This window comes from Hylobates moloch, unplaced genomic scaffold, assembly GCF_009828535.3.
Source record: "Hylobates moloch isolate HMO894 unplaced genomic scaffold, HMol_V3 SCAFFOLD_4, whole genome shotgun sequence".
Taxonomy (NCBI): domain Eukaryota; kingdom Metazoa; phylum Chordata; class Mammalia; order Primates; family Hylobatidae; genus Hylobates; species Hylobates moloch.
In genome coordinates, this window is record NW_026652279.1 from 75,329,919 (window position 1) to 75,354,896 (window position 24,978).

Consider the following 24,978-nt stretch of genomic DNA (forward strand, 5'->3'; position numbering starts at 1 on the left):
ATCTGGATGTTGCTATCCTTCTAAAGTATGCTCCTTAAATTCCCAAGTCTAAAATTTTGTAGCCTTACAATGTTAGATAACACTTGCATGTGCCCTATGAACGTTTCAAGGAACTTCCATCCTAACTGCCCCTGGAGCAATCATAATCGTTTTTATTTCACAAAACTTCTTACAAGACGAATCTAGACTCACTGCTTTCCATTCCTCACTTCCTTTCACCACTTGACCCATTGCAAAATAACTTATTTTCACACCATTCTACTAAAACTGCTCTTATTAAGATCATCATCTATACTATCCAACACTCTACTGACCCTATCTTCTTGTTTCTTTTTTTTTTTTTTTTTTTTTTTTGAGACGGAGTCTCGCTCTGTCGCCCAGGCTGGAGTGCAGTGGCGCAATCTCGGCTCACTGCAAGCTCCGCCTCCCGGGTTCACGCCATTCTCCTGCCTCAGCCTCTCCGAGTAGCTGGGACTACAGGCGCCCGCCACCACGCCCGGCTAATTTTTTTGTATTTTTAGTAGAGACGGGGTTTCACCGTGGTCTCGATCGCCTGACCTTGTGATCCGCCCGCCTCGGCCTCCCAAAGTGCTGGGATTACAAGCGTGAGCCACCGCGCCCGGCCATATCTCTCCATGATATTTTATATTATGACCATCTTGACTTCCCATGATTGGATGCACACACATACACAAATACACACACATATATACACACATACACATTCATACACACGTAGGTATTATATGCATTTGCATAAGCATATACATATATATGCAGATATGTGGTTTCTACTGAATTCTATAACCCACGTACTCCACAGAAGCTTGACACTCAACATATCCAAAATTGAATCTATTATCATTTTCCCTCCCCAAAGCTACAGTCCTGGAAACTGATGTGATTCTCTCATTCTCACTAGGTGTATTAATCACTAAATCTTACTGAAATGACTCTCAATCTGTCCCACTTCTCCATCTTTATCACCTATCTCTTAGATTTAGTACTGTGCATTTCTCATTTAAACTATGAAAAATAACCTTTTAACATCAAACTCTTCTATAACAACCACTGTATCAATTTACTTCTCGTTTTCTAGTCAGTGCTGATATCGCCTAGTTTCCTTCTCTCGAGGATCATGTCTTATCTTGGTTGGCATGTTCTGCCTGAATCAGCCCTCCCTGGGTCCTTCTATGATGAGTATCTTCCACTTGACCTTCCAGACCCATTCCTGACCCTCTCCACCTCTTGCTCTGTGCCCTAAGATGACGACTTATAGAGATTATTACAGTGAGCTCCCATGTATTCTGGCTTTCTCCGCTTAGGTTTGGTCAATGGGGAAACCAGCTATCACCAGGCTCACTACTAGTGAATTTGTTTTCCACACTAGTAATGTGAACAATCTTATCTTGCAAAGCTGACTCAGAAACTATTCCAATATACTATCATCTAAATCATACAACTTTAAGTATCTTACGCAAACATATCATAGTTTGCTTCATATGATTGCCCTGCAGTCTCATATCTATCCAACAGTTCCCCTTTCACTCCTTCATTTCCAGAACTGCCTAATTCACATTTTTTGAACACACCTATTTACTTTGTTTCTCCATACTTTTGCACGTTGTTTTGTACTTGCTTTTATTCATTTATTAAATGAATATCACCTCACAATTCTTCTCATCATGTATCAACTCCTCCTCTGTGATACCTTTTTAATCTCAACTTCCCTGCACTCCTCTGTACTCTACAGGTAGAGTGTAATGAATAAGATAATTATTTACTTACTTTTTTATATGCTGCTAAACTTAAACTCCTCAAGAATAGAGACAATTTTTAAAAATCACTTCGTGTTTTATGGAACTGAAACTGAAACTCCCTAACCAGAAACTACTGATCCCTCAGATTGTTTATTTTTTCATATAGGTATATTTTTTAAAAAGAAAAAATTTACAGGAGGTTTCTGCATTTCGTTTTTTAATACATTATATTTGGGGTATTGTTTTTTAAGTAACTCTCTATTACTAAGGAATCTTAACCAAAATAGCAGTCTTATTTTCCTCCTGGACAAAAAAGGGCAAACTTTTGGCCACATGCCCGAGAAGAAAGCAGTACCATAGGCATGATGGCTTCTTAAATCTTTATTTCTCTCTTTTCTGGCTTGCTACCTACATTCTAAAATGTTACATGTAAATATAATCTTAATTCACTTCTCTAGGGACCAAACAGCCTGTGCTATAAAAATAAAGATTTAAAGTTCATCTATTTAAGTTCTTATTTAAGACTAGAACAAGCAAATCATGCTATTCAGATATCTGGGGTTTTTTTGGGAATTTTGTTTTGTTTTGTTATTCCTAAGTTATGCTTAGTATCTATTCATTACTATCAGTAAATACATTTTTTGTATTTATTGAATTATACCTGGATTTCATAAATCTTGCAAACTTTGTTTTTTCCCAGAGAAATGCTGCTAATCAAGATATGAAACGTAACTAATTCAAACTAGCACTTGTGTGTCATTGTTAAAGTATTAACAGAAAATAACGTAAGCAGTAAGTTCACATTAAGTAAATTAATACAATTGTTTACACCTAGAATGCAATTATTTTCTTTAATAAGGCAGATAATATTAATTAGAATTGAATCTTATGTGATTTTAGGAAAAGATACAGAGACAACTACTTTTTTGAAAATATCCTTTATTAATGCCCTACAATACATAGTTCAAGCAACTGTAAATTTGAAGTTTAGAAATCCATTTATAATTTTTAAGGGACATTTATATTTCTTTATAACAAGTATTAAACTATAAATCATAAATTTAAAAGCTATGATACTTCACGAAAGACAAATTTATTCTGTCTTCACAAAACCTTAACTACATGAAACTTAATATTATAGCAAATTTTAAAATTATGCAAATATTGAAGAAAGAGTATTTGATTTTTTTTCTCAAAGTAACAAAGTCTTGGGTACGAATTATATAGTAAAAAGTATCACCAAACAAATTAAAAATTTGTGTAGGCCAGCTGGCGGCTCATGCCTGAAATCTCAGCACTTTGGGAGGTCAAAGCAGGAGCACTGCTTGAACCCAGGAGTTTGAGATAACACCACTGCACTCCAGCCTGGGAAACCGAGTGAGACCTTGTCTCCAAAAAAAAAAAAAAAAAGAAAAGAAAAGAAAAAAAGAAAAAAACTGTCTGAATATTTTTCAAGGTTATAACTTAATAACCTTGAAAGGAAACACTTAAAACTACAAGATTTTTTGAAATTGATAGTATGTATTATACTATTAATGTACTTAATAGGTAGAGGAAAGCATTTGCACAGAAAAAAATTTGAAAACATTATATCAAAACAAATGCATGTATTAGAGTTGCACTCAACATTTTTGTGATTTAAAAATAATAAGAATAGAATAATAGCTTTCCAAAAATATTGACACCCAAGACCAAATCCCCAGAAGCAGTATACAGACAGGCTTAGAGAGAGTGCTCTGGTACTCACATTCCCAAGACTCAGCTCTAACACATACTAACTCATTAATTGTGAGCCTTACTCTCCTTATCTCATGCAATGAAATATTTCTTTGGGTTATGTTAGCATTCAGCTGAGACAGTGTAGATATAAGAGCCTGGTTCTTTGGGCTTCGTTGTTAAAGTATAAGGAGAAAATAATTTGTGAGTAGTAAGTATACATTAAGCCAATTAATACAATTGTTTGCACATAAAATACAATATTCTCTATTTAAGCCCTTGATAAATGTTTGTTATTATTGTGGCAATGGTAGAGGTGACGGTGGTGGTGTTTCATTCCCTAGGATCAGTCATTTCCCCATGCCCTTAGGGGTCTTCTGGCTGAAAAGTTTAACAAACTCTGGCACACATAAGTATTAGTCATGTGTCAAACTAGTTTTCCAGCTTCTCTGTGGTCATACCTTAAAATTTCACACCTCTGATCTCCACCACTTAACTTAGCATTTTCTACCACCTCAGCCTTTGAAACCCTACGTATCCCTTCAGTTAGGTTTTCTCTCTTGGCATCTTTCCCCAATTATACTATACTATATAATATTATAGGGGTAATATTATACTCTAAGAATATCATTCTTATTCTTATTTTTCAGATGAGAAAACTGAAAGCGACATATATCATATTTATTGCTCAAGGTCACCAACAAAGAAGCAGCTAAAAAGTGGCTGAGTCAACTTCAGCAGCTTCATATTCACTTTCCACAGTTACTCTTCCCTGTTGCCTCAGTCTCAGCTAGTCCACTACAGACCATCTTGGGTTGACACTATTTGTATCTACGGCTTATTTCCATTACTAAATTATGAGGTCCCAGGACTTCAAAATTCTTCTACTGGTTATTATCTGAAACAAAAAGGCCAACCAGGAACTAGAGAAGACAAAAAACTGCTTTTCATCTGACCTTGATGAACAAAAGAAATACTAACATTCTCATGGGAAGACTACATGGAGAGATTTCAAGACTATAAAGATTCAGAGAATTGTCTTAACTTTCAGAAGCTATGCCAAAGAAATCTGAATCTTTGGCATGTCACTTTTGATGACACATGTCGACTTTCATAGGGTCATGAGATAAATAGTAACCTGAACCACTCGCTTCCAAAGCTTCTGCTTCCTCTGAAGGCTGAAATGGTGTGTCTTATGAAGTCACAAGTCCCGTTATACCTGCTGCAATCAATACTGCAATTAAAGGGAAATAGTACCTGAAGGAACTGATCAAACAAGTCCAAACCTATCATCCTCTCCAGTCACTATACATTTGAAACAATAAAATGACACAGTAAATATACTGCACACACACACAAAAATGACACTTCCTAAGAGGACTGGGTCATAAAGATAGAAATCAAAAAATAAATAAGGCTTTATACAAATTTTAAAATGTTAAAGTAGCAATTTGTAGAGGTAAAAAAATTAAACATTACTGCCAGTTAACAGTGTCCACTCCTTTCAGATTTTACTCATTCAGTAGATTCAACACAGAAGTCACACTATGCTTTACACTTTTACATTTTTGTCAATAAGATTAAGATATCAATGGCAAGCTAACATAAAGTTAAGATCAGCATTTCTAGCTGAATGAGAGAAGGTCCTTAATTTGCCTGTACAAATTCAATAGCAACTCATTAGCTATAACTGTGACTTATTACTTTGTTTCTTAGAGGATAATGTCTCAATATTTTGCCTTGTTAAATAAGGCAAATGATTTTATGTAATCTTAGATTTGAAGTTAATCTTAAACATCGTTGCAGAAAGAGCTTGAGTGGGCACTCCAAAGGAATCCCAGAATTTGAGGACAAAGTCAGATAAAGGTTACCCTCTGAAAATGAAAGTTTAAAAATCATAACATTTCGATATCAGGTGTAATTAAAATATATTGAGCACATACCATGTTACGTACATGTGTCCTCATATTGATTCTCTCATTCATGAATTCTACTATTATTTAGTGAGCTATGTTAGATACAAGTGACAGAAACAACTCAAGTTTGCTTAAACAAAAAAACAGGATATAAAGAAATGTGGGCGAGAGGTCCTATGGAACCTAAATAGGGTTGCAGATGGACCTCAGAAATTACCTATAATAAAGGAAATTAAACTATTAAAAGTTTTTTTCTTTTCTCAATATTGTTTCTTTTTGCATAGCTTCATTATTCTTCTGTCAGATTCTTTATCTGTATGGAATGTTAGGGCCACAACATAGCTTCAGATTTCACATGGTAAATGTTATCCATAAGCAAAGGGTCACTTCTGTCTCACTCCCAATTCCAAAATCCCAAAGAAAGGAGAACCTAGTTGGAGTCTGTTATGCCAGGTGTCTAATTCAACTTAAATCACCAGTGCCTGGGAGGCAACATTGTAAGGCTACCATGAATTACTTCTGGTGAAGAGGAGCAAAACCATTATAAATTTGAAAAATAACCCAATCTATATTAATGCATGTGGCCATCTATAGTAGTAATTTCTCCAAACAATCAGTGCATTCTACTTAATTCAATCAAGGAGATCAAACACACCTCAGTTTTCTGGAAAATTATAAACCACTCTGCTCTTTTGTAGTGTATCTGAAGTGATAACCTTATTTTATATTAGAAAAGCTATGATCTTGCATGGAGCATAAAAAAAAAGATAGCTTATACATTAAAAATGAGTCAATGCTAACCAGCATTGTCTAAGAGCAAATGGCTGTCATGAATATTCAAGTAACTAAACAGATGTGTTCTACAGTATTATATAGATAAATCTCCTGCATTTCCTCCATCCTGGGTGAAATATTTCTCAATACCATTCAACTATCTTTACACTATTTTCACCCTTACTAGTCATTTAACTTACTAGTTCAGTTTTCCTGGTAGTGTTAATAAGGAACATTTTGACCTGCACAGTAGACATTAGGTTTCTTACCAGGACTGGAATATAATCCCTATTGTAAATAAATCTCCATCTGACTTACAAATGAGTAATACATGATTAGTTATCATGAGCCAGTGCCTTAAAACTGAACACCCTTGCATGAACCAATTTTTAAAACATTGATCCGTTCATGTAAAAGTATATGTTTAGTCACAGAAAAAGGAAAACGCAGTCTCAAGATCAAAGAAATGCCTCTCATCTAACTAATCCAGGCAGATCACAATGATTTAACATTTATTGAAGGTGTAAAAAAATCATTTTCTTGCAATGACAAATTCACACACAAAAAAATGATTTTAATGGCTTATTTAATATATCACATTTCAACAGGTGACTGAGCCTAATATTTATTGACAAGATATCTACGTAAAACTTCTCATAACAAGAAAGTTCATACAAATAAGGCAGCAAGTATGTGTTACAATGAAAACTCTAAGGGATTAAAAATAAGTAATCCAAAATTGCATCACACCTACTTAAAACATTAATAAACTGCTTTTGAAAAAATAATTACATTCCAACTATACAAGTGCATGTACATTATGTGGAATATATTTATACTTTTGAGCAGCTGAACAAAAGACAGGTAAACTGATTAAGGTGATAGTTCCAATTTATTTTCTTCAGTAATGTTGAGGCTTGAATTTAAAATGATTAATGATAATTATAGGCAAAGAATTTAAAGTTCATTAGGTTAAGAAGTATTGGAGAACATCAGAATTCTTTAAACTTTACAGTTCGGAATCATTTAATATATTGGTTTTCAATTTTTTTTAATTGCAGAACACTTTTTCCAAAAAATAAAAATAAATAAATAAAAGCATAAGTCAAAACACAAGATGTTAAACTAATATAAATAATCTTCCCGTCAATAAGAAATGATGAGAAGCATAGGACTACCTATTGAACCCTTCCATTCCTGTACAGCTTCCCTGTGGAATACAGTTTATAAACAACTGTTTAAACTAGTATTTCTTCTATGACTTCCATGATTTTTCACAACAAATCCCAAACAAATTCAATACCTAGGTGATACAAGTATTCACAGCAGTTGTATTCTCTCTGTAGTACTTTGCTCCTAAACTGCTCCTTGATTCATCATAATTTCGTTTCCTCCATTAGGTATGGTTTGCAGAGATCCAATAAGTACCATGTTTCATATGCATCATATGCATTCCACCATCATGAGTAGCCGGATACTGGCTAGAATTTCTTTTTTCTTCACTTCTAACTGAGGAGAGTATCTACAAGGTTGAGGAAGACAATGGTGCCTTACCAAAATGTCTGCTGTTTCTTTTCCTTAGAACACTTTCTTACCATTTTAGGAAGTCCCACAAAACATCTGTGTTTCATCTCTAGTTTACTACGTTCTAATGATACAGCTTTTCAGGACACAATATTGATATTATCTTCAGCATGCCAGTTGAGTTATGTGTCCTTATTGTTCTCTGGTTGAAAAATAGTGTTAGCAAACAAGATGGTAATACAGCATTTTATTATAGCTACTGTGAACCCAAAAGTATCCGAGACAGGTCTCAGTCAATTTAGAAAGTTTATTTTGTGAAGGTAAGGACACACCCATGACCCAGCCTCAGGAAATCCTGACAACATGTGCCCAAGATGGTTGGCATACAGTATGCTTGTATACATCTTAATGATACATAATACATCAATCAATACATGTCAGAGTTACATTGGTTCAACCTGGAAAGCCAAAACAACTCAAAGTGGGGGTGGGGAGCTTCCCGGTCACAGGTAGATTTAAAACTTTTCTGACTGGCAATTGCTTAAAAGAGTTATTATCAAGAGAAAGGAATATCTGGGTTAAGATGAGGCATTGTGGAGAACAAGGTCTTATTATACAGATGAAGCCTCCAAGTAGCAGGCTTCAGAGAGAATAGATTGTAAATGTTTCTTATCAGAATTAAGGTCTGTCTTGATGTTAATGCTGGAGGAGTATAATGAGGCATGTCTGAACCCCTCTTCCATCATGGCCTGAACTAGTTTTTTAATGATAACTCTGGAATACTCTTAGCTGAGAGGTGGGGTCCATTCACATGGTTGAAGCGCCTCGGAATTTAGTTTTTGGTTTACACTACTTATTTACCTAGATTTCTGTTAATAATACATGTAAGTACCCCTAAAATGTTCATTTATAAAGGTGTATTACTTTATAATGAGGAGGCAAACCATAGATTGGGAAAAAATATTTGCAAAAGGCACATCTGATAAAGAGCAGTTATCTAAAATATACAAAGAATTCTAAAAATTTAACAGTAAGAAAATGAACAACTGGATTAAAAAATGAACAAGAGACCTGAACGGATATCCCTCACCAAAGAAGATATATACATGGAAGTAAGCATATCAACTAACAACATCATATGTAACTAGAAAATTGCAAATTAAAACAATGAGAAATCACTACTGATTTCTGGTTATATCTGTCAAATGACCAAAATCCAAAAGACTGACAACACCAAATACAGGAGAGGATGTGTAGTAACAAGAACTCTCATTCGTCACTGTGAGAATGCAAAACGGTACATCCGCTTTGCAAGACAGTTTAGCAGCTTCTTACAAAGCTAAATATATTCTTATTATACAATGTAACAATTAAACTCTTTGGTATTTAACCAAATGAATTAAACACATGTCCACAGAAATTCCTGCACATGAATATTCACAGCAGCTTTATTCATAATTGCAAAAACTTGGGAGCAAAGAAGGTGTTTTTCACTAGGTAAATGGAAACATAAAATATGGTACATCCAGACAACAGATACTATTCTGCACTAAAAGGAAGGGAGTTATCAAGTCAGAAAAAGAAACATAGAGGAAACTTAAATGCACATTACTAGTGTTATGATTAATTTTGTGTCATCTTGACTGAGCCAAGGGATGCCCAAATAGTTGTTTAAACATTACTTCTGTGTGTATCTATAAGGATGCTGCTGAAAGATATTAACATTTGGATTGGTGGACTGAGTAAGCAGATGGCTCTTGCCAATGTAGGTGGGCATCATCCAATCCATTGAGGGCCTGAATAGAACAAAAAGGCAGTAGAGAAAGATTGAATTCACTCTTTGCTTGACTGCATGAGCTAAAACATTGATCTCCTGCCCTCAGTGCCCCTGCTTTTCACAGCCTCATTTTCTACATCAGATGCCTTGAATCTGATGCTCCAGCAACACCAAGCTACTCACACTTCTCTGGACACACCCTGCTGGCTTACCTCACTGCCTTTGCTCATGCTGTTGTCATTCTCTTGTTTCATTTAATTTTCATCCCTTTATTATTCAAAATGCATCTCGGAAACTCTCCTCATCCATAGCCTGCCAATTCCACTCAGAATGGAACTGTGCCCCTTATTTGGGCACCACTAGAACCTGCATGACTTTTTTTTATCCATACATTCATTAAACGAATGAATAAATGACATCATTAGTACAAATAAAATGATGGCTTATCATTTCTATCAGATAAAGGAAAGAATTATCAAAAAAAAACTTACTGGTTCACTTTTAATGAGATGGAAGAGTGTTCACCAGAGATCTCACAGTGTTTATGTATCAAAGTGATAGGTTTTGTTATTATTCCTAATCTAATTTTATGCACAAATGACGGAATAATGCATTTAAAGGAAGGCAGCAAGTGATTTTTTACAAATTTATTTTACATGAACATCAACTTTTTAAAGAGGAATAAAGATCTTGCAGTATCAATTATTGTAGCTGAAGGTGTCTGCCTATTTAGATAATCTTTAAAAATCCACTCAATTTGCAGAAAGGAAAATAGTGATTACTGACAAGCCGGCCATGCAGACCATGGCTAGAGGAAGCAATGCCCCAGGGGTCATCTGATCATAAACCTGGAACTAAAAATAAATTTTATGTTGCGATCCTTAGGTTGCTTTAGATCTTTGTTCAAAAGTATACTTCTTTTTAAATTTCTAGTAGATTAAACTAGTCAGCATCATTCACTTAATACATTTTCTAACACTTCTTTATATTCTCCCTATGCTCTATTTATTGGTGACCTTTGGGTCCAGTCACTCTTATAGCTGGGGGTCATGCCCACTTTAAAATGTATTTTTTTTTTTAGGTCAATGATTTACCAGTACTTGTGTTCCTGCCATTGTATACCTGGTGTATACCTTTAGTTTCTCCAGATCCCTAAGCTAATATCCCTTGTATTAGACCATTCTTGCATTGCTATAAAGACTGAGAGTCGGTAATTATTTAAAAAGAGGTTTAATTGGCTCATGGCTCTGCAGGCCATACCAGCATTTGCTCAGCTTCTGATGAGGGCTTCGCAAAGCTTATAATCATGGCAGAAAGCAAACGGGGAGCAGGCACATCACATGGCAAAAGGAGAAGCAAGAAAGAGAGAGTGGGTGGGAGGTGCCACACACTTTAAAATTATCAGATCTCATATGAACTCAGCACAAGAGCTCACTTATCACCAAGGGGATGGTCCACGGCATTCATGAGGAATCCGCCACCATGATGCAAATACCTCCCATCAGTCCCCACCTCTAACACCAGGAACTACATTTCAACAGGAGATTTGGGTGGAGACAAATATCCAAATTATATCATTCTGCCGCTGATGGTCACCCCAACCAATCTCATGTCCTTCACACATTTCAAAATACAATCATGTCTTCCTAATAATCCCCCAGAGTCTTAACTCATTCCAGCATTAACTCAGAAGTTTATAGACCAAAGTCTCATCTCACAAGGCAAGTCTCTTCCACCTATAAGCTTGTGTATTAGCCTGTTTGCATGCTATTGATAAAGACATACTCAAGACTGGGAAATTTACAAAAGAAAGAGGTTTAATTGGACTTACAGTTCCAAGTGGCTGGGGAAGCATCACAATCATGGCAGAAGGCAAGGAGGTGTAAGTCATGTCGTACTTGGATGGCAGCAAGCAAAAAGAGCTTGTGGAGGAAAACTCTCTCTAATAATAACCATCAAATCTTGTGAGACTTACTCATTATCACAAGAACAGCATGGGAAAGACCTGTACCCATGATTCAATTACCTCCCACTGGGTCCCTCCCACGACACGTGGGAATTCAAGATGAGGTCTGGATGGGGTCACAGCCAAACCATATCCGCCTGAAAATTTACAAAAAAAAAAAAAAGTTATTTAGCTCCAAGATACAATGAGCGTACAGGCATTGGGTAAACAATCCTGTTCCAAAAGGGAGAAATCAGCCAAAAGAAACTGACTACAGGCCACATGCAAGTTCACAACCCAACAGGGCAGACATTAAATCTTAAATCTCCAAAATACCCTCTTTTGACTCCATGTCCCACATTCAGGGCACAGTAGTACAAGGGGTGAGCTTCCATGGCCTTGGTCAGCTTTGCCTCTGTGGCTTTGTAGGGTTCATCCCTCAAAACTACTCTCTCAGGTTATTGAGTACCTGTGGCTTTTCCAGGTGCAGGGTAAAAGCTACCAGTGGATCTACTATTCTGGGGTCTGGAGGATGGTGGCTCCCTTCTCACAGCTTCATTAGGCAGTCTCCCCTGGTGGGGACTCTGTGTAGGGGTTCCACACCACACTGCCCCTCCACATTGTCCTAGCAGAAGTTCTCTCTGAAGGCTCCTCCCCTGCAATGGGCTTCTACCTGGACACCCAAGCTTTCTTATACACCTTCTGAAATCTAGGCAGAGGCTAGATTCTTTATTCTTTATTCTTGCATTCTGTGCACCTGTGTGCTTACCACCACATGGAAGCTGCCAAGGCTTGTGACTTACTTTCTCCAAAGTGAAAGCCTAAGATGTACCTGGGCCCCTTTGAGCCATGGCTGGACCTAGAGCAGCCTGGATGCTGGGAGCAGTGTCCTGAGGCTGCATAGGGCAGCAGGGCCCTGGCCCTCAAAATAATTCAGTCCTCCTGGGCCTCTGGACCTGTTACAGGAAGATATGCTGCAAAGGTCTTGGAAATGCCATTGAGGCCTTTTCCCCATTGCCTTAGTTATTAGCACTTGGCTCCTTTTTAGTTATGCAAATATCTCTAGCAAGTGGTTGCTTCACAGCCTTCTTGAATTCTTGTGCCAAATAAAAACTTTCTTTCTCTGCCACATAGCCAGGCTGCAAATTTGCCACTTTTATGCTCTGCTTCCCTTTTAAAATCAGTTCCAACATTAAGTTATTCCTTTGCCCCCACATCTAAGCATAGGCTGTCAGAAGCAGCCAGGCAAATTTTTGAACACTTTGCTGCTCAGAAATTTCTTCTACTAGATACCCTGAGTCATCAATCCAAAGTTCAAACTTCCACAGTTCCCTAGGGCATAAGCAACAAGCAGCCAAGTTCTTTGCTAAGGCCTAACAAAAGTGACTTTTGCTCCATTTCCCAATAACTTCCTCATTTCCATCTGAGACCTCACTGGCCTGGATTTTACTGTCCATATCTCTGTCATCATTGTGCTCACAATCATTTAACCAGTCTGTAAGAAGTTGCAAACTTTACCTCATCTTCCTACCTTCTTATGAGTTCTCCACACTCTCCCAACCTCTGCCCATTACCCAGCTCCAAAACTGCTCCCACATTTTCAGGTATATTTATTTATACCAGTACATCATTCCTGGTACCAATTTCCTGTATTAGGCTGTTCTTGCATTGCTATAAAGAAATACCTGAGACTGGGTAATTTATAAGAAAAGAAGTATAACTGGCTCATGGTTCTGCAGGCGGTACAAGCATGGCACCAGAATCTGCTCGCCTTCTGATGAGGGCTTCACAAAAGTTACAATAACGGTGGAAGGCAAAGGGAGAACAGGCACATCACATGGCAAAAGTGGGAGCAAGAGAGAGTGGGAGGAAAGTGTCACATCCTTCTAAATGATCAGATCTCATCTGAATTCAGAGCAAGAGCTCACTTATCACCATAGGGATGGCCCAACTCACTCATGAGGGATCTGCCCCTGCGATGCAAACACCTCCCACCAGGCCTCACCTTCAACACTTGGAGTTACATTTTAACATGACAGTTAGGTGGAGACAAATAATTCAAACTATATTATCCCTGCTCCTGATACTTAGGCTTTGAACCTAAGCAAGTTGCTTGGCATAAATGACTGATAGCTACATTCTTAGTTCCAACCTCATCCCATCCTCCCTTTCCACTAAAAACGATTTCTCTGTCCCTGCTCTAAGTCTCAAACTTATATAACTTGTCTTTCTGTTCTTAGATTAGAAACCCCAACATGGACATTTTCTCGGACATCCAGCAGAAACTTGTTTAAATTCTAAGTCAAAGTAATATGCAGTCTAGCCCATTCTATCACTTTGTAAGTCTGGTATTACTTTAAAAATTGTGACTGAGAATCACTTATATATTTTACTTGGAAGTTTTAGGCGACAGGTCTCAGATATCAAAGAGACATCCTAATGGCATCTCACCCTAACTCCAGACAGCTAATATCTGAACTCCCAAACATGGTCAATATTAGTGAATACTCTGGGCACTTACATGGTGGCAGAATATCAAACTGTAATTAAGTCATACTGCCAACTAGTGGCAAAAGATAAATTAAATGGGAATGAATGTCATATCATAGATTTGTAACACTTCAGTGAGTGGCACTTTTCTAGCAAAGGTTTTGCTTAGATTCTAAAACACCTGAATTTTTATGCTCAGATCTCCAAAAATTAGGTCTCATTTTATTTCTTTATTAGTTAGCAGTAGAAGATTATCAAAATGATTCTCATGGGCTTCTAACCCTCTTCCAAACCTGCTTTTAGTCTCCAATTTTATCTATACATAAAACATCAGTGATTCTTCCTGCCTTTGACACTCTCATAAAGTAGAAAACAAACTATTAGATTATGGTAATATATATGTAAATATAACACATACTTTAAAAGTTCATAAAAGTACATAAAGCTTATACATAAAAATACATTAAAAGAAGTTCAGACTGACTGCCATCTCAGATAAGTATAGCCTTATAAAGGAAGAAATTCAATCTTGAAAAAATAATACAGCCAAAGAGATACAAGGGTTTTCCAATAAGAGGGGGAAGCAGGGTCAAAAGTGCATGTAGTAGATAAATGCTTTCTTTCTAAAATGTAAATTTTAACTTTGCAAGAAAAATATAACAGGGATTAAAGAGTATAGGAGAGAGGAAAGTAAGCACAGAGGTGAAAGGATAGAGAAGCAAATCTGACATCAATTTGTTAATCCTCTTTATTCCACACAAATTATGTTCTTAAATACACTGATAAGTCATGTAAACCTATAACAACTGTGAATTTGTTTGATTAATCTTTAATACTTTCAAAAGTTTGCCCTGATTACTAAGTTTAGTTGGTCCTGCTTATATCTGGGCTGAAAAATTATTTAGTTCTCATTTATGGTCTTATCAACTATTTATTTGGTTAAATCTTCCTTTCTGTATTCCAGTGGGAAAAAATTAAAATTCAGAGTGATAATGAACTGCTATTTTTTCCTCAGTAATAACGAAAGTTGAAGTACCTGAGGTGTTATTTCAACAATGTTTACCAATTTTGTTTATATATCAAGTAGAACAACAGCCAAGTTTACTACTGATTACTGCTTTAATGAATTATTTTGATTGCTTATTTCAGAAAGGCTTGTTCCACATAAAATCCTTCTCAGTTATTAAAATACTGATTTAAATTTTTTAACATAGATTTGTGAATTTTCCTTAAATCATCCTGTTTTCTAATAGTATATGTTTATCTAACAGAGAAATACCTGCATTGTCTCCATGTAATTATTTAAACTACTTAAGTATATTTGAAATGACTCTCTTCTAGTTAAATTACATATTCTATAATTTTAACTAAAAACCAGCTGTGAGAACAGTACCTATCCTTTGTTTTCCTTCAAAAAACGAGTAACTCTTTATTTTTTTAGAAATTGCTTAAAAGTTACTGTTACTATTGAGAAATAGAGAGTTTGTGTTCTCAGAATTAAGCAACATCCATAACAAACAGTCAAATGTCATAATCAGTTCAGCACGCATTTATAAATGTAGAACCCAATAAACAACAAAAAGTATTTTTAAAAATAACATTTTTTTCTTAAATAAAAGGCTTTCTTCTGACTATGGGTGTTTATTTTAAGAAATTTAAGAGACTAGACAAGAGTGGACACATCACCTATAATCTCACCCCAGCACTATCATTTATAGTATTCTGTTTGCTACGTTTCATTCCATTTATATATATATATATATGCACATATAATCAATCTTACAATCTTATCTTACAAATAAAATTGAAGTTAGGTTCAAGATAAACTTTTATGTTGTTAGTTTTTTTGTTTGTTGCCTTGTCCATTTGTATCAAATGGACTGTAGATGTATCAAGAACAGGCCTTTCATGCTTAGAGGAAGACCACCACCAACCCCAGGCAGTGTCAAGAATGAGCCTTGAACACTGAAACACTGAGAGGCCTGCCATGCTCCTCAGACCTATCAGCCTCCATCTGCCAAGTCAACAGAGAATCGAGATCATCAAAATAGCACTAACTCTACTTTGTCTTTGATGCTCCCTCTGAAGAGTGGAAAAGGGTCCACATTTACCCTTCCCTACTGCTCCTTCCTTCCTCATGGTTTTGCCATGAACGTTTGTCTTAAGACTACCAGTACTAATGCCATCATGCCATTTTTTCTTGTTTGTTTGCCTCTAAAGAAGACTCTCAGATTACCCTCAGTCTCCTACCTTCTGCTCTCCATGTAGCTCTATACAACTCCTATCCTAGAACCGACTCCCACCACCCTCATTTCTAAAACCTCCCCGCTATATCTTCTGGAACCCACCATATATCCACGGCAAAATTCTCAATACTCCTAATATGTTCCCTGAACATTTCTTACCCCTTATTGCTACGACAACCAAGATCTCCATTGAACACCCTGGTCTCTACAGCCCTCTCTAGTGGTAGCTGTTTTTTTTTTTTTTTTTCTTTTTTCCCCACAGCCTTCCTAGCACAGGGACTGAAGATGAGGTAGGTATCATCTTTATCCTTCATTATCATTTTCATGCTCTACTTTTGTCCTTAAAAACTCCTGGATATGTAGACTTTACATCCTTGTTGGAGTTATCTATTGACCCCTTCATTTGTGGACAGTCTTAACATTCTCTAACTCTATTGCTATCTTCATTTGTGGTGATTTTAATATTCACATGACTCCTTTTGAAAGATCTTATACTGCATGACATATAAACCACTCACTCTCCTACTCATACCTTTGCATTTGTTACTGATCACTACAACCTTCTGTAATCTCAGTTTCAAGAATCCCACTCTTTGAGGCCGGGTGCGATGGCTCATGCCTGTAATCCCAGCACTTTGGGAGGCAACAACAGATGGATCACTTGAGGTCAGGAGTTCGAGACCAGCTTGGCCAACATGGTGAATCCCTTCTCTACTAAAAATACAAAAATGACCCAGGCTTGGTGGTGCACACCTCTAGCCCTGGCTACTTGGAAGGCTGAGGCAAGAGAATTGCTTGAACCAGGGAGATGGAGGTTGCAGTGAGCCAAGATTGTGCCATTGCACTCCAGCCTGGGTGACAAAGTGTGACTCTGTCTTGGAAAAAAAAAAAAGAATCCCACTCTTTGATTGTTACTTCCTAAATTTGCAACTCTTTATCTCCATTATCCCAACACTTTGATTCCACCAGGATCCACAATGCCTTATTTCTGCCTTGTTTGCACTGTCTCTCACTCAGCTCAAGCTTTTTATTATTACTTTACCCGATATTTCCACTAAGAAATCCTAATAAAGAGGATTATTTTTATTTTTTTGTTTTTATTTTTTCCACCGTGTAATTCCTTTATTTTCGGCATATTAGTGCTTTACCAACACTATAACCATAAAGAACACAATTCCAAGTACTGTACTTTTTAATTTGGGGAGATCACAGTCTACAGACTCATTTACTTATATTAAACAAGATTAACCTCATTCAAAACTTACTGCAGTTTATAAATTCACATAAATACAAAAACTGATGCAATTAAACAACTTGAGGATCTTATTTTTTCAATTCTTAGATTACAACTTTTTCTGCAGGCTATAATTACACTCCATAGTCACCAACGATTATTGTTCAATTTAACTACATCAATTATAAACCTCTTATATCCTTAAAGAAAATTTAAGTGAAAATTACAATTTCTTACCAAAAGGTTTAGGGTTTTCCAGATTTCAAATATTTGCTTCCCCCTCCCCACTTTCCAGTCCAACATTTCAAATAAACTAAAAATAACCACATCTCACCTGCAACATTCAATAAGAGCAATCACTTGATGTACAAAATTTTAACTATGCCCCCAGTTATTTTAAGAACACAAAAGCAATGGCTGCCTACCAATCTGTCTTCACAAGTTAGAAATAATACATTGAAGATTTAACATGAGAGTTTCAAGTTTCCTCCAGTTTAGGCATTTATACCTTTGTGCTTGTTTTGTTCCACGACGTTACTATAGCATTGATATTTGGATAACCCATATTGATATACCTTAAATTAACAATTCTGTGCTTACACTCTCAGATTTCTTGACTCTCTCTTAGTGTGTGATATGTATTTATTGAAACCTCAACACTCTGCCTATTCTGCACTCACTTGTGCAACTGACTGTGGTTCAAGAAAAACGCACAACTGTACCAGTCGATCTCATTTTAAATACATGACTACAAATATCAAGAGGTCTTCTCTTGCTTCTTGGAAATCAGAACACATTTCTGTAGCTCGTTCATTCTTGATTCTGCTAGATACTCTTGACTCTTCTAAGTACTCCTCCTCCATCTTCATTCTCAGAACAACATTGTTTTTCATTGAGAAAGTTAAGTGAGTAGAAGACAAGTTCTGCAAGGCACCAAATCTATCTGCCCTCCCTCATGTTACAATTAAATATCACTGTTTAAGCCCAACCATCCACTTTCGCACTATATTGCATACTCTTGTCTACCCAAGGACATTGCTCCAAGGATGCTCCCTCTCCTGATTATTAAATTTTCCCAATCAACTAATATGCATGTTGCTTTTATCTCTTTTTTAAAAAATAAAAATTATCAGGCCAGGTGTGGTGGCTCATGCCTGTAATCCCAGCACTGTGGGAGCCTGAGGGGGGTGGATCACAAGGTCAGGAATTCGAGACCTGCCTGGCCAATATGGTGAAACCCCATCTCTACTAAAAATACAAAAATTAGCCAGGCATGGTGACACATGCCTGTAATCCCAGCTACTCCAGAGGCTGACGCAGGAGAATCGCTTAAACTTGAGAGGTGGAGTTGCAGTGAGCCGAGATCGCACTACTGCACTCCAGCCTGGGTGACAGAGCAAGATTCCGTCTCAGAAAAAATAAATAAATAAAAATTATCCTAATCAATTTTCCTCTTGCTATTGCTTCATTTCTTCTCTTTACAGTAAAACATCTCAATAAAAAGAATAAAATATCTAGGAATACAATTAGCCAGGGAGGTGAAAGATCTCTATGATGAGAATTATAAAATATTGCTCAAAAACATCAGAGATGACACAAACAAATGGAAAAACATTCCATGCTCATGGATAGGAAGACTCAGTATAGCTAAAATGGCCATATGCCCAAAGCAATTTACAGATTCAACACTGTTCTTATCAAACTACCAATGGCATTCTGCACAGAACTAGAAAAAAACTATTTTAAAATTCATATGGAGCTAAAAAAGAGCCTGAATAGCCAAGGTAATCCTAAGCAAAAAGAACAAAACTTGAGGCATCATGTTACCTGGCTTCAAACTATACTGCAGAGCTACCGTAACCAAAACAGCACGGTCCTGGTGATAAAACAAACACATAGACCAATGGAACAGAATAGAAAGCCCAGAAAGAAGATCACACACCTACAACCATCTGATCTTCAACAAATCTAACAGAAACAAGCAATAGAGAAAGGACTCCCTATTCAATAAGTGTGCTGGGATAACTGGCTAGCCATGTGCAGAAGATTGAAACTGGACCTCTCCCTTACACCAGGTATAAAAGTCAACTCAAGATGGATCAAATATTTAAGTGCAAAAACCCAAAACTATAAAAACCCTGGAAGACAACCTAGGCAATACCATTTTAGACATAGAAAGGGGCACAGATTTCATGATGAAGATGCCAAAAGCAATTGCAACAAAAGTAAAAATTGACAAATGAGATCTAATAAAACTAAAGGACTTCTGCACAGCAAAAGAAACTATCAGCAGAGTAAACACACAACCTACAGAACGGGGGGAAATAGTAGCAAACTATGCATCTGACAAAGGTCTAATATTCAACATCTATAAGCAACTTAAATTTACAAGAGAAAAAACAAGCCTATTAAAAAATGGGCAAAGGACACGAACAGACACTTCTCAAAAGAAGCCAAATGATTTTAAAATCTAACCTTTGTTTTCTTGATATTTTATTAAGATATTCATATCAGGATGTAAAGCAGATTTAGTCATAATTTATATTTCTGTGCCCTGTCAAACTTTGATATGAGGATCATGCTAGCTTCATAGATAAAATGGAAAGCTCTTTTTCCCTCCAAGATCTGGATAAGATCATATAGTTTAAGAATTATGTTTCTTTAATGATTTGAAAGAGGTTGCCTATGAAACCACTAGTTTCCAGAGACATTTTTGTGGGTAACTTTTATAGGTCTGTTTCATTTGGTTTTCATTGGCTTTATTGAATGTTTATTTGTTTGTTCTGCTGGCCCTTGCTCATGGTTTCATGCATTTTATGTGTTTTGTATTTTTGGCTATGATATTGTGTTCTTTAGAACTCAAGCAATAAGTAGAACTTCTTAGAGGCCTGCTTTGGAAATACAATTTTCCAGAAAGAACTGTGTTGTTTCTGCCAATTACCATGGCCACTACCAATCCAGAGTCACTTTAAATTGAATTATTTGATCAGGTATTATTTCAGACCACACTAGTGGTGTGAGTTCAGTCCTCACACTAGTGTGAGTGTAGGCTTTGTGCTTATAAGCTTTCAAGAGTGATTTTTGTTTTACTTCCACCCAACACAAGCTTTGTACATCAGGTTTCCTACCAGCTCATTCTTATTCTGCAGTCTCCTGTATAGTTTCTTAATTTGGATAAGAAGCCATCAAAACAGAAGCTCAGATTCCACTAGAATTTAATAAATATACTTAAAGCAAAAGCTGGCAATAGTTCAGTTAACATAAATTATGCCAAACTTTGCCATAGCATCTCCTTTTTCGTTGTGTTTTCACAGCTGACATCAGCTTTTATATTACCTTAAGTATTTGTATTTTAATGAGAATTTGGTAGACAGCAAGCATATTCGTTATGACACATTTGCCAAAATGCTAATCTACTCTGCAGGTATTTATTCCCATATGTTCAATCCATGCCATGGCTCAGTTTCGATTTTCTTTTAAACTCACACATTGTTGAAATCAGCCAGAATAGACACACTCTGACTCAAGGGTCCCCAACGCCACCTACATATTTGGTGATTCACTGGAAGGACTCACAAGGCTCAGGCACATAGTTCCACTAAACACTAATATTTCTTATATAGACATAGTAAAGATTAAGAGCTGGGTGAGACAGGGAAAACAACCTCAGGTAAAGACAAGGAAGAATCCATGGAATGTTTCCTATCACCTTTCCCCAACCTGACAGCTCACACAGAGCACACTGTCCCTCTAGAAAAAATAATAATAATAAAAAATACAGTGCATCACGTGTGAATTTTTCTGCCACCTGAAGCCCATTTAAAACTCAGTTTAGGAGTTTTACTGGGGGCTAGGAACATAGACATTTTTGCCTAGCAACTACCAGAATTCCAGACTTACAAAAAGAAAGCAGATATTACAATAAATTCCATTGTTTATACGAATGTCTAGGCCCAGCGAAATTACCTTACCAGTTAAGGGAGTGTTTCAGAAGCCAAGTTCCCAGATATCAGTCAATGGTCAATCTTGCGAACAAGCCTTCTAAAGAGAGGAGCCTCAGATGGTCTAGGTTAATGTTTCTGCACGTAACACCCATCCCCCCACCAAATGCTTTTGACACTCTAATCTATTGTTTACTGTTACCAACAAATAATTAATGAGAATCCAGTACAATTGGTTTGTGACTACAAAAACTAATTTATGATTCAAATACACGTTTAAGTAAGCCTGTTTTGATTTAGCTAACAAAACCAAATCGTATAAATCACTTATGTCCTCCAATAATTACTATTTTCATTTCTGCAATAAAATACTGAGAAATTCAACTTACTATTTTCAAGTTCTACATTCTATTTGACTATGATTTTGAGTAAACATTTAATTCTTTTTAATCAAGTTGCCACATTAGGAGAGCCAGTAAATTTTAAATTAAGCAATATTACTGTAAGTTACCTGATGGAAAAAAAATATGTAATGGATATATTTGAAAAGGAAAAACAAAACCGACTCATGGCAGAATCCATTTTGTAATAGTTCTAAATCCTGATATTCACAAATGTGAGTATAGGTTAATAACTGCTCTTTATTCATCAAATGTTTTGTCTATGCATGTTTTGTTAAAGGAGCAATTATCTATTCAGAGTTTTAACAGAGCTCTGGAAACTGCTTGCCTGGAAGAGCAAAATTGGTCTTATGTGACTTCAGATATATCATAATAGACATACTGGAATAATGACACACAGACACTCAACTATGGAACTGATGATATTTTAAGATTCCTCATAGAAACTGAGTACAAATAGAGACAGATAATCACAATCTGAATTAATTTTATTACAATTAAATCTGTTGTAAAATTAGTAAAAGAAAATCTCCTATTGAATGCAAAGAGAATCAAGGTCATCTGAGGTGATGTATTTCTGCAGACAACCAGGAGCGAGTCTATTTTCTCCTTCCTCTCACACACATTGTGCTTTGGCTGTGGGGTAATTCATGAAAGGAGAAAACAAGTACAGAATTTTATAGTGAAATAAGATTTTCTCTTTCAATCGTGAAATTATAATTGGCCATTGCTAGCAGCTGCCTTTAGAATTTGTGTTTTCCAAATGTTAATAGGCCTCAAGTTAGCAGTAAATGTGAACATTAAATGGAAATCCTTTGTTTTCTTTTGTTTTATTAGGGCACAAATAGAATCCTTGCTTTTATGGTTTATTCTTGTCATTTGCCAAACTAAAAGACTATGCCATACATTATACCATAAGCAATCTTCTACTAAATAGTCTTTAAACTACTCAGTTCATGATTATTTCAAATATCAAAAGCCAGTTCTTGTAAAATGTGGAGTTTCATCGAAAAGATAATATTATTTAAAACAGGTATTTCCAGTATGTGTTTATTTTATTTGATATTCATTTTTTCTAGAAATCTGTATATCTATATACAGACATACACATATACAGATCTATACATATATAGATATATAGATACAGATAGATGATAGATAGATGCCTGGATTACAGCCATTCCAAAGCACAGACAGCAAAAAATCTACTATATTTATATATTTTTTAATGTAGAGATTATTTTCATAATTGGAGTCAGGATGTAATTATTTTTTCCTAAGCCTTTCTGCAGTATTGGCTAAACTAGCATCATAAAATATTACTTTGACCATAACAAGCCACTCCAAAAAAGTCCTATTTGTTACAATAAAAACATTCATTTATAAAACAAAAATAAAATCACTTTTCTTCCAAGAACATGTTTACTTAAAAACTTAAAAAGAGAACTTCGTAAGGGACGTCCCCCACATTTAAAATTATCATGACATTGCATTTACGGTCAGAATGAAAGCATAATGTAGAAATTAAATTAGGTTTCCTTTTTGAATTAATATCCCAATTTCTTCCTGGATTGGTTAACTGCATTTGTCACTATGGACACTTTCCTCACTATTCAGAATTTTCAACTGTATTTAAAACAGATCACATTCACCTCCTCTGCATCAACATACTAACTAGTCAATGGAAATCGAAACACAACCAAAATAGATACTTTATACTGCTGCCAAGAGGAGAGGGTTCAAAGCAGAGGCATAATTAAAAGTATGACTAAGCAGATATAATCACATTAAAGAGGCTTCTCACAAGACAGACAAAAATGTGGAAAAAAGAAGCAAATGCCCCCTCCCCCCGCCCCAAATATGATATTGCCATCTCTGCCTCAATCATTTGAGCACAAGAATCTCAGCTTTCTGGTATAGGCCCCAGTTGCTATAGAAACTTACAACTGGGAGCTAAATAAAGTAATTTCTATGCTAGTGTTGGTGTCTATAACTTCAGCACCTGATGCTAACCAAATTGTGCTCAATAAACAAATTTAAACTTTAAAAGCCTGCAATGTGATCACAATGCTTTCTATACAACTGATTAATCTCAACTGATCTTGGCTCAGAGCACAAGAACATAAGAAATCTCAGAAACAGAAAAAGACTACTTAAGGCCAATATGCCTGAATCCTTTGTTTTTCTTATCTGATTTCCTGGTTTATCCCCATACCTCTATCCTGTCTTAGTTTGAAAATAAAAAGTCAGCTAGCTCATTCCCTAACTCATCAATAATCCTGCTTTCACTGATCCCTTTTAGACAATTTATTCTATATTAAACCACTCCCTCTTGGCCTCCCCTTTTTCATCTATCCTACTCTAAACCTAAAGAACAAAGAGATCAGGCAGCCCAATAGATACTTATTTCTTAATCCTCCCAGCTGGGTCTATTATTGCTGCACATTTGATTTTAAGATTATTTACTATTTGGCAAGAAATCAAGAATCTGAAATAGCCCCTTGATGCCCCTGTCTGTGTGGGCATGTCAGGCCCTTGCCCATTATGTCACCAAGCAGTGTTTTTGGCTGTGGTAATGCTCTCTTATTAAGCGAAATGAGACCACAGGGCCTAAATATATGTTTGCATTCTTCCCCAGCATCACTTTAGAAAGGAACAATGTTGGCATATACTATATAAGCCCTTTGTTCTTCTCCAGCGGGCCCAGGCATTTCAGGTCAATGTCACTGTGAGAATTTAAAGTATGAAAAAAATAATCTGAACACATTACCTCATTAAAGCACATGAATACCATTGTTACAAGCACCAAACACAAATATATATATTAGCAAGTTTGTTTCTTCTTATCAGAGATTTGTAGTGATAAGCATTTGAGGCTGCATATTTTTTCCATTAAAATATTGTATTTATTTCACATTTGTTAAAGCTCTTGGCCCCCATTCCAGTGTACACTCCAGAGGCTTAGATGAGTCTATGACCTGTGATATCAAAGCCAAAATCAGTTCAGGGCAGAGTATTTGACAATAACATGAAGAGTCTGTTGCCTAATTATGAAAAAAAGTAGGTCAGATCAAGCAATCAATTTTCTAATCATTTCTGATCTAATCATTTATATTTCTACCGATCACCTTTATTACATGTAGAAAAAGAAAAATTGAAAAAGAAAAAAGGAAAGGAAGAAAGAATGGAGGGAAGGAAGAAAGGTAAGCATAGTTCATCTAAGTTCTGTAAAACTAAGTCTTTTAAAAAATGCT